Consider the following 12275-nt stretch of genomic DNA (forward strand, 5'->3'; position numbering starts at 1 on the left):
TAAAGTCTCTGATGCTATTCCAGTTGCATTTTAACTATTAACTGAGTGATTTTTTTTCAAAACTTTAATTCATAAAACAGACATGCTTGAGAATGACTTAGAGTCTCAGAACCACTTATTGCCTTACTTTGGGGACCAAGGAATAGGCATTTTGCTTTGCTTATTTATGTTCAAGTAACATAACTTCTCTAACAATTAGCATGATCTTATAGCTATGTTTGATAATGTGTCCCAAATTGAATCCCACTAGCATTGCAACACCTAAGAAGATAAGAGGAAAATGTGATTAGTGGCAATTTACTTCCTTTGCCCTTTTCTCCCTTCCTGCCAACTGTCAGCAATTAATAGAGTCATTCATTCAAGTACTAATTTAGTCACCTTGTGCCAAACTCTGCATTAAGCTCTGAGGAAACAATCTGAACATGTGAGTTTAGGTGGTAGAGCTGTCAAAGATTTCAGATACACACACACACACACACACACACACACACACACACACACATTGTAGCACTAAGGTTTTGGTGTGAAATCAAGCCCTTGCACTTGCTAGGCATGATCTACCACTTAGCTCTTTTTTCTTCAGCCCTTTTTCCCTCTGGTTATTTTTGAAATTGGGTTTGCAGAACAGCATGACCATGATCTCCTCTGTATGCTTCCTGCCATGGGTGGGGTAAAGGCACTCACCTCCACACGCAGTTTCTTATGTTAACATGAGATATTGTGAACTTTTCTTCTAGACCAGCCTAGAACCACCAGCTAGTCTGCTGAATGGCTGGGATGACAAGTACTCCATGCCCATCTATTCTTTTTTTGTTGTTTGCTTGTTGCTTCTTTTAATCATATAATTTTTTCTTTATTGTCAGAGTGAAGTACAGAGGGGTTATAGTTTCATATGTGAGGCAGTGAGTACATTTCTTGTTCAACTTGTTACCTCCTCCCTCATTTCCCCCCCTCCTCACTACCTCCCCATGAATTGTTCAGTTGGTTTACACAAATGGTTTTGTAAATATTGCTTTTAGAATCGTTTGTCCTTTATCCGTTGTCTCTCGATTTTGATATTCCCTTTCCCTTCCCTAGTTCTAATACACGTATATACAGTATCCAGGGTACTAAGATCACATACAGTGATAGCGGTGGTAAAACCATGGGAAGGGAATATGAAAGGAAAAAAAAAGAAAAAAGGGTACTGTTTCACATGGCATGTTGAAAATAATTATAATAATGATATACCACTTGTTTCCATAACATGGAGTTCTTTTCACTTAGTATCATCTTATGTGTTCATACAGGTATAGCTATTGGGCTATCCTTGACTAGTTCACTCTCCATACAATCTCTGAGTCAGGGAAAAAGAAGGAGCAATGGGTTGACATGTATTCTGTTAGAATAAGTCTATTTCTTTTTTTTTTTTTTTTTTTTTTTGGCCAGTCCTGGGCTTTGGACTCCGGGCCTGAGCACTGTCCCTGGCTTCTTCCCGCTCAAGGCTAGCACTCCGCCACTTGAGCCACAGCGCCGCTTCTGGCCGTTTTCTGTATATGTGGTGCTGGGGAATCGAACCTAGGGCCTCGTGTATCCGAGGCAGGCACTCTTGCCACTAGGCTATATCCCCAGCCAGAATAAGTCTATTTCTATTTCTTTCATGAAACAGTGGGAGATGGTAGAGAAGACAGTAAGGGAGTAGGCAATTGCTCGCAGTAGCATTTTGAAAGAAGAAGCTACAGACAGGGTGGCTGTGCAGTTTCTCCATTTGCTAAAATTTTCTAGGCATGAATGATAATGATTATCTATTTCCAGCTTAAATAATGTATGTGTGGATTATGATATGAATTGAAAATCACTCAAAGTAGATTAGACATCTGGTTAATGTATGTATCATTATGGTAACAAATGGTGGAGAGGAACATGAGGCATGTACATTCTTTCCTACGTCCCTTTTACCTAAGAATAGTTGAAAGCCCCACAGTGCAGGGAGCCAATATTGAGACTGGAAATATGGCTCCAACTAAGAGTATAGCATTTTCCCAACCTGAAGTTCTTCTTTCTCCTCTACTGGGATGTTGCTCCTCCTCTAAGTGTCATTTTTATCCTTCTGTGGACTATTCGGGTGTTTCCACCCCACACAAGTGGTGTCTGGGGGTAAAAAGAGGAGACCTCTCATTTCCTCTTATTAAGATGTAGAATTGGGGAAATTCAAAGGGTGCACGGGTTAACTTTGGAAAGTGGCACAAAAGATTGTAAGGTAGACTTGGAGCCAGGCCAGCAATGTAAGCTGATTGGATGACTGAGTGATTTATTTAAAACTTTAATTTATAAAGCAGACTTGCTTGAGAATGACTAGAATCTTCTCAGACTCTAGTCTGTTGCCTGGGGACCAAGGAACAGCCATTTTTTATATAGTCATGGGGAGAATAGAACAGAGATGCACTGAGAAGGTACTAGTAGGCATTCATATGTCCCTAAAGGAAAAGGAAACACACACACACACACACACACGTACATGTACACATGGCTCATGCACTCACATGCACATACACACACATTATTATATAGACTCACGACAAAATCCCACCTCAGTTCCAGACTTCTTTAGTTTCTAGTTTTATTTCATCCATGTTTCTCACTTGGGGTACCTTGAAAGAGCATTTTTTTCCCTCTGTGACCAAATGAGTCTTGACAAAATCATTGAAGGTTGATGCCTTTGGTTAGCTATCATGGCTCTATAATAAGTAGTGTAACAACATCCAAGATAAGTTAACAAGAAACCATTCTATTATATCCTTCCCCCTACCATTTCCTAATTATGAAAAACTCTTCCAAATGCTTTGACAGTATAATGCAGTGAAAATCCACAAAAATGTTATTCTTCTCTATTATATCCATCAAGAAAAAAAAATAAGGGGCTGGGGATATGGCCTAGTGGCAAGAGTGCCTGCCTCGGATACACGAGGCCCTGGGTTCGATTCCCCAGCACCACATATACAGAAAATGGCCAGAAGCGGCGCTGTGGCTCAAGTGGCAGAGTGCTAGCCTTGAGCGGGAAGAAGCCAGGGACAGTGCTCAGGCCCTGAGTCCAAGGCCCAGGACTGGCCAAAAAAAAAAAAAATAATAAGATACCATTGTATCAGGACTTATGGTCTCCATCATGTCGTACGTGACTGTTTTATTTTAATAAATGCTTGATAGGACTGGTACATTGTCACAAACAGCATAACAATCATCTGTGATGCAATTGTATGATGTGAAAACCACAGGACATTTGTGTTTCATTCTCATAGTACTTGAGTTGGTATTCAATTACTCTTGGTGGGGAACTCTATGTTCTGATGGTAGCTGACTGTAGAAGTCTATGTAAAGTGGAGGAGATGAGCTTGCGAGCACGCACACGTGCACATGCGTACACACACGCACTTATGTATTTATGTATATATATATATATATATATATATAACCTAATGTACGTGTGGTTGCTTCTCTATAAAATATTGTTTGGCAAGTGTTGGGTATCTTTCTTTAGTAAAGCATATCTTCTCAAATGAGTTGCTATATAAAATTGAAAGCATCCGTGTTGACTCCCATGTTTTCTCTTATATAGAGTGTTTATCTTCTTTTATTAGCTTGCCAGGCTTTTGTCTTCACTATTCTTTTTCTCTTTGGTTCTTCCTTTAGTTATCCTGGAAACCATGAATGACTTCGAGTGGAGTGGAACATGATGCCATCTGTAAACTGTGAAAACTATTTTCCAGGGACTTAAGGCACGTGGATGGATGGGCCGGCGGACGACAGCCATGCATGTGTGTGACTAACAGCCATGTATTTGATTTATATTTGTCTGTATTTCCTACTCAGCCCTGCCAATTGCAAATACTCAAACATGCAAACAGTCATCTTAATATTGAGTTAGAAACTACATTTGTTGCTATAGTTGTTTAAACAAGGAAAAAGAAAAAGCATGTTCTCTGGAGAGGATAATTCTTGTGGCAATCTCTCTCCTTGGGAAACTTTAACTATAGTGGATAGGTACACTAAACTTGGTGCTCAAGGCAGCCAGAGCACTGGGAAGAGATATTTCCTGACTCATTAGCACTGTGAGAGTACCATGAAAGGATTCATGGCTGAGAGCCCATCTTGCTTTAATAAAGGCTTAACACTCATAAAGATTTTTAATGGCTACATGAGACATATTTAGATATTAAATGCCATTCTTCTGGGTTGATTCACAAACTCCAATGAATAGGACTCCTTGGTGGCTTCCAAAGTTGAAGAAATTGCCTGCTTTCTCACACCAATGAGTGGACAGACAAACCTACACACAGTAACACCTCTACTCTGCCCTGCTAAGCCATTTGCAGACCAAGAACTGCAAACCAGCAGCTGTCGCCTTTGTTGCCTTGAGCTCTCTGATTTGGAATCAAAATAGTTACCTGTTGGATACCAGCTTTTAATCCTGGCGGGAAGAATTAGGAAAATGTAGTCACGCATTTATAATGAGACTTTTTTTTTTTCAAACACAGCTTTCCACATAATGCTCAAGATGAACACACTCTCAGGATTGCCACACTTGAAAGAGCATCATGTACTAACTTACATTGAAATTTTGAGTCACTAAGGCTCACTAGTTCATCTGTTTGCTTAGATTCCATGAAGGACTCGATGCTGATGCCACAGACACTATCCCAAGGCCTTATGATGGAGTTTAACGTTCCATGAGAATGGATGCTATTTGCTTTTGTTGGAGAGTCCCCAAAGGTCAGCAGCTGGCACCTATGGCCTAGTTGTGTGAGTCTTGTGTGGATTATAAGATCCACAAAAACTGTACTTTCTTCTCCCTCCCTCCCTCCCTTCCTCCCACCTTTCCTCTCTCCTTCCCTCCCCCTCCTTCCTTCCTTTCTTGCTTGCTTGCTTTCTCCTTCCTTCTTTCTTTTCTAGATGCCAGATCTATGACATTTGGAGATGCTTTTATTTATAAAAGGGAAAACTGAGTTACAGACTTCCTGTGGTGAGTAGAGTTGTCTTAGGAAAACAAAGGTAGAAAGGTAGTCTCGGTAGAGAGCTGGGATATTCAAGCCCAGAAGCACTTGGGGTTTGGCAAGCTTTATGGTATTTTTTGAAATATTCGTCCAAATGTATCTTGCTCAAAGCACTATTCCCCCTTCATTTTCAAAATCATGTATATTCCAGGAAATTGAATTTGTGTATTTTGGAATAGTTTAACCCTCATTCATTAGAATATTGCATAGTACAAACTAGATTGGGGTTAAAGAGGCCCCATGAGCTCTTTGATAAGTATGAATTGTTTTTCCTTTGAAAGTGTGAATTAAAATTTCCTTTGCATGAACCCAGAACAGTACAGGGCTTACTTCTCAAATTATCTTCTAGCCAGTGTGGGAAACTTTATATATATTAGTTAGTAATGATGGAGATGGATTCCTTCAATGTGGGCCTTGGACATTTAAAGGTCTTCTATTTAGGCCTACTGGCACCCTATTTGGCTCAACCAAGGTTAGATTTCTTTTTTCTTTTCTTTTTACTTTCTTTTTTGCTGGTTCCGGGGCTTGAACTCTTGGCCTGAATAGGCTGATGTTCTACCACTTGAGCCACAGTTTCCCTCAGGCTTTCTGGTAGTTACTTGGAGATACAGTCTCATCAACTTTACTGCCTGGGCTGGCTTTGAACCACAAACCTCAGGTAAACATAAAATACATTATGTTTTGCTCATTGTGGAGTTTTATGCATTAACTTTTATCTCGAAGTATTGTACTGAAGTATTGCATCTTGATTACTGAGTGTTTCGTTGTTGATGTTGGCTTCTTGAGCCACACTTGTGCTTCCTCCAGTTGACTCTGGCTCTTTCCTTTATTGAAGGCATACCGGTGCTGGCTGAGAGATTCTGTTGTATGCCACCTCTGGCTTTTAGTTTAGTTGCATTTTTTTCCCTTTTTCTGGGGACCAGAAGGCCTGAATCCAGTGTGTCCATTCACACACATCTCCTGCGTGTCCTAGAGTAGTTGCTAAGGCTACAAAGCTTGTCATTTTCCTTTGATCAAGATAAAAATGGACACAAGTGGTTTATCATTGTTGCTGTTATTTTCAACATACCATGTGAAATTATGTCCTTTATCTTTTGTCTTTCTTTCCTGTGGTTCTACCCCTGATATCATGATTTTGGTACCCTGGATATTGTATATACGTGTATTGGAACTAGGGATGGGAAAGGAAATACCAAAATTGAGAAACAAAGGATAAAAAGACAAACCAATGCAACAGCAATACTTACAAAACTATATGGTGTAAACCAACTGTACAACTCACGGGGGGAGGAGGAAGAGGGAAATGGGGAGGGGGAAAATGAGGGAGGAGGTAACAAGTTGGATGAGAAATGTACTCACTGCCTTATGTATGAAACTGTAACCCCTTTGTACATCAAATGGAGGAAGTGATGCTGTGCCTCAAGTGGTAGAGTGCTAGCCTTGAGCAAGAACACTCAGGGACAGGACCCAGGCCTTCATTTCAAGCCCCAGAACTAACATAAAATTAAAAAAAAAGACAAGAATGTAATAATTAACACATAACCTCTTTCCATTAAAGTGATTATTTTGTTTTAATCCCATACTGACTGGAAATAAGAAACATTTTATTCCAGTGATCTCTAAGTGGATTTAGAATGAAAGGATAGGGAAAACATTTGTTTGAGGCGATACTAGGTCCTGTTGTCCAAATTGGTTTTGCATTCAAGGCCTTTCTATTTCCAGTTGAAGGCTTAAATATAACAGCTATTTCCAGCAATGACCAGGTAATGCCTGGTCCTGTGATGTCTCCTTGGGTATGCTGTGTTATTTAATCTTTACAACAGTGGCATGTTGGGAACTATTATACTGCCTATTTCACATCTCAGATTGGAAAACTGGGGTTTAGAGATGCTCACATCTCCAAGGCCACCTTGTCAGGTAATAGTGGAAACTAGACCTTTCTAATTCAAAACTCTGGTTCTTATCCACCATTCTCTCCCACAATAGATAAATTAGAAAAAAAATGTATTTCTCCTCTTTTATGAAGCATGTGAGTAACTGTGCCTTCCACATGAAGATAATGAATTAGTAAAATGCTATGATTCTTTCACTCAAGTAGGTTTCTGTGCCGTTGTTGTGTATTGTTCCAGATTATACCAAAAAAATCTTTAGCTTCTAAATAAAAGCGAAGCCAGCTTCTTTTCTGTTTCCATGTCATGGCTCCACAAACACTTTCCAACTTTAGAAGCCAAGAGTTCATCAGAGCAACTGCCCCGGTCTAGTTACTACAGATCTAGATGGAGTAGACAGCCATTTACTGTGAATGTTTCCAGGATGAGTTGAGGGATAAACCCTGACGAATTTGCATGTATTTTGTAATAACAAGAATGGTTGTCTGATATCCTTCAAACCCTAGATCTAGACCTACAAAGCATTCTTCGCTGGCTCCTGTTCTAAACACACTGTGTATCTGGTGACAAATGCCTGATAGATCTGCTCCAGCCCTTTTCCTCTGGTGAGGCTTTAGACCAATTTTTCCCACCGAGGCCTAACTCTGTGGACTTGGTCTATTTCTTGGACAGTTGACTTAGAGAACAAGGTGTCTTGGAAATAACCAAGCCATATCCTCACAAGGTCAGGCTGTCCTTGTGAAGTTCAAGACAGGAAACTTTTCAGGAGGAGCTCTTTAGCTAACAAGGCTGCTTGAAGAGCCTGGGATGGAGAGCTCAGAGGCTTGCATCCAGGATTAGTTATATAAGAGAACTTTCAAGAAAGGATAGGACATAGTTTTCAACAAATAAATAAGGCAAAAAAACAAAACCCAGCTACACTCAGCAGTGCCTCAGCTGGGAAGCAACTATGAGCAATGCATTTCTCATGCTAACAAATCCAAGGTCTTTGGAAAACAGATGCTGAGCTCTGGGACTGGCACCGGTTCTCTCCTGGCAGGAACTTCGAAGGTTCAGAGATGGAAGGGTATCTAGAGACCATTTGTTCATAAACACAGCTGAGGGCCAGCAACCTGCTTTCATGCCCTGCCTGGGCTGTTCTGATGGAGCCCTTCCATGCGGTGTTTCCATGCAAAGCTTCTGCAAGCCCACGCTCTAGAGAAATAATTAAACAGTTTTTCTTAACCTCTTGAACTTTTCATTTATTATTGCCATCCATTTATGTCTACCTTCTCAAATCACAGAATCCCCAAACTGAGCTCTGGGGTCAAGGGTTTATTGTTTAATGGAGATAGAACATTTTGTAAATTGCACCAAGTCACAATGTTTATAATAGAAGCTTCTGGTGTACTGAATCTTTTCCATTTAACAAACAGTGAGCTGTGACATGTGTTCTTCCTACAAAGCAAGAAATCTGGGGTAAGTAAAGTACTGGCATGAACGCGTTACCAAAACCTTCCTGTAAACCAAGGGACATCTGCAGTCAAATAAAAACATTCCTTCCACCAAATACCAGGAAATGCTAAAAGGATCACTATTCTAAGGTCATGCTAAAATGAAGTTTTGGCTTTTAGAACACAGAATTGAGATGAAGAAGGCCAAGATTTTTTTTGGGGGGGGGGTTGTTGTTGTTGTTCAATACACATTTGCTGCTACAAGTCTTCAGGGACAGCCTCTTGTTTCAAATATGAACATGTGTACGGGAAACTTTCTCTAGGATTTAACCTTCGAATGAAAATTGTAAATATTTTATGAAAACATATGAATGTTAAAAAGTTTTTTTTTCTTCTTGTTGTTTTTTGCTTTTACTAGAATTTGTGCCTTCAAGTTAGAAGTGGACTTACTTAAAATAAAGCAAACATCCTTTAAAAATGTACCTAGCCAAAATAACCAAAGTACAAATACCCAGGATTAACAAAATATGAATATTTCCCAGTAGAGGAATTTAACCAAGAATTGGAAGTCCTTGAAAATTAATGAGAAAGAGGGTCTGAAGTCTTTTTTTTAACTCTGTGAGCTGGACTTCTAATTTATATATATATATATACACATATATATATATATATTTAATTTCATTATTATTATTTTAAAGGTGGTATACAGAGGGTCTATAGATATATAAATCAGGTAAAGAGTACATTTCTTTCTAAACTATATCACCCTTTTCCTTACTCTCTCCCAGTTCTAATCAATATTTTACAAGGAAAGACATTTATTTGAGGAGTTTAAGCTACATGCAGTGGTCTGCGCCATAAGTACAGTGGTTGAAAATCATTGTAGTGACTTTCCATGAGTAATTAGCATAACTGGTCTCTTAAGTCTTCATAATTGGTTCAGGGTACAGGATGTATTTTCCACACATTTGTATGGGTTTTGCATTTTATTTTTTTAGTGGGGTTACATGATATATTTTAGTGGGTCAGGCACATTCAGCAAAGTTCTCATTTCCCAGCTGCCTTGTACAATGTGCACACATCCCCTCACCCCCAACTGACTAAATTTCCAACTGACTAAATTTTGATAGCACTCAATGTGTGCTTCAATGAACTAATTTGCTTGCTATGAGTTCTATGACTGAGACTCAGTCCTGCCATTTCTGATAGGCCAGCAGGTGTCACTGTGGGTTTGGGTGGTAACCCAATTGGCCACAGAAAAGGACTGATGGAGAGGAATAGTAAGAAGAGATGTAAAAGCAGGTTCTTAGAGGAAAATGCTAGTTACCACCCCCCCTTCCCAAACACACAATACTTTTTTTTTTCTCATTCTTTTTAGCTTTAGGATCTCAGAGTTTTTGTACACTAAGGCCCAGAAATGAATTCACCTACATGAGATCTATCACTGTTGCATTAGTAATGGGAGATAACTTCAGTGTATGAAGTATCAATAAAGAGAACAAAGTTTAGAAATATATTTTTGTAGTCAGTTCCTAATCACTCTGTGCTCTTTGGCTATATTGCAGTCTATGTTCATATATGCTTAACGTCCTTTGGGCCATAAGCACTTTTGCTTAACTTGAGAAAAGTCCAATATCTTTCAGAATTTTAGCAATCATAGACTCACAGTCTAGAATAAGATTTGCCTACCCTGATCTCAATGGTTAAAAAACAAACACACACAGTAATTTTAAAGGGGTATCTTGGCCTGGAAGTTTGTTTCTTATAACTTGCAAAGATCTAGATTGCTCATTTTAAACAAAGCTAGCCTATTCAAGTCATATATTTCTTCCTGAGTACAGGCAATTGCTTAATAAACAAAATTTCAATTGGTAAAAAATTAACACATATTTCTTGAACAACTGTCAACTTTAAGAATGGATGGCCATAAAAATTTCCCTGCTCAGAGAGGAATTCACAGCTGGCCTAATTTGAATAACAGGCTGTAAATTGATTTCTTTTTTGGCTTGATATGTGAAAACAATGTCTGTGTTGTTGGCGCAGAGAGTGGGCAATTTGTTAAGAAAAGATACATGGCTTGATTTCTCCAAATAAAGCTTAACACGTGAAAACATCTTAATTTCAGTCAAGTTCTGAAGGAAATAAAGCAGAAAAAGGTCTTAAGAAAAAAGAGAATCAGTTGTACTTTCTGGAGATATCTGTGGTACTGTAACTGTCTTGTACCTACTTTTGCCATCTCTCTCAGATCAGGACTGTCATGTTATGTATTTATTTTTTTATACCAGTCCAAGGGCCTGAGCACTGTCTCTGAGCTTTCATGCTCAAAGCTAGTGATCTACCACTTGAACCAGAGCTCTACTTCCAGTTTTTTGGTGGTTAAATTGGAGATAAGAGTTTCATGGATTTTCCTGCCTGGGCTAGCTTTGAACAGCTGTCTTCAGATCTCAGCCTCCTAAATAGCTAGGACTACAGGCGTGAACCACAGGCATCCCAGTGGGACTGTCATTTTATAATGAACGTACAGCACCTTATCGCCAAAGACTCCAACCTGGAGGGGCAGAAACAGTTTCAGCTCTGCTCTGAACATCCTGTGGTTTCTGTCTGAATTTAAACCCCTTACTTTTATGTACATTAGGTTTCTTAGTAATACAATGAATCTTTTTGTACTTATTCAATTAATAAGTAAAATCAAACAAGTTTCAAAAAGAAAAATTGGCAGGCTCAAATATATTTAGGAAATTGAAACTATAAAGTATGAATGTTTAGTAACTACCCAATGTAAGCCATCCATTCACAGAGATTAAAAAATATCCTGTGATCAGCTGATTTGACTCCACAGAAGATAACATGAAGGATGATTATGACTCTTGGGTAAGAGTACCTTGGCCAATCCATACATTTATACATACAGCCATTTCCCAACGGGGAAGAGACTATTTCACTTGTACATAAGAATGTGCCACTAAAGTAACATCACTTTTTCTGGTGCTCAAAGATTAAGAGTCATCTTGGCGTAGGATTTCTGGCAGAACACGTAGGAATCATAGCAACAGCCCCATAAGCACAAGCAGCTGATGGGTGTGGGGTGGAATGTAGAGGAAGAACAGAGGTGTTAAGGTATAAAAATATTTATCCAGGGTAACAGAGTGTCAACAAAACTTTCTTTGCAATTGGATGTATACATCTGTGAGGGATGGAATCCTTGACCCTTGGTTTACCTTTGGAATAACAATCTACCATTTCCATGACAACTTTTTTAGTCTATTAAAAAGAATAGTGATCACAGTTCCCTGTGGGTCACTATGCTCTTTGTCTAATTGTGACTGTTATTGGGTCCTTGATCACTGTGACTGGACTTTTTGTGGATATATAAATGTGTGTGTGTGTGTGTGTGTGTGTGTGTGTGTGTGTACAAACTGTGTGTCTTCCCAACTGGAGTCTAGTGTCTTGAGGACAGAAGTTACATGCTATATCTCTTAATTCATTAAAACTTCTACCCTAGTGCAAACATTTGTTGGGAGGTTCAATGAAGCTTTGTTGAATGGATGAAATTATAAAGGATACTTTTGTTTGGCAAGCTTTGGTAATGCTAGATTACTTTTATGTCGTTCATATAAATAATTCACTTCTTGTGGTTCCATATCCTGATGTGAAAATTATGCATTTACTGTGTTTTCATAGATATTAATGGGGGCTATTAAAAACAGAAATTGTTTCTAGGTTGGTGGTCTTAGACTTGCTATTGAATGAACAAGACTTGAGGAAAAACTTTATTGTGAAAAGAATAAAACTCTATGCATCACTTTATTGAAGTTTAGCAGTTTGTGTGTATGGGTCTTTCCTATTTATTTTGCAAAGAACAACCAAAAGATACTAATTTCCCTTATTTTCAGTACTTAATGTACAAAAGAATATAGACTATAAAG

Source organism: Perognathus longimembris, chromosome 14 (assembly GCF_023159225.1).
Source record: "Perognathus longimembris pacificus isolate PPM17 chromosome 14, ASM2315922v1, whole genome shotgun sequence".
NCBI classification, from domain to species: Eukaryota; Metazoa; Chordata; class Mammalia; order Rodentia; family Heteromyidae; genus Perognathus; species Perognathus longimembris.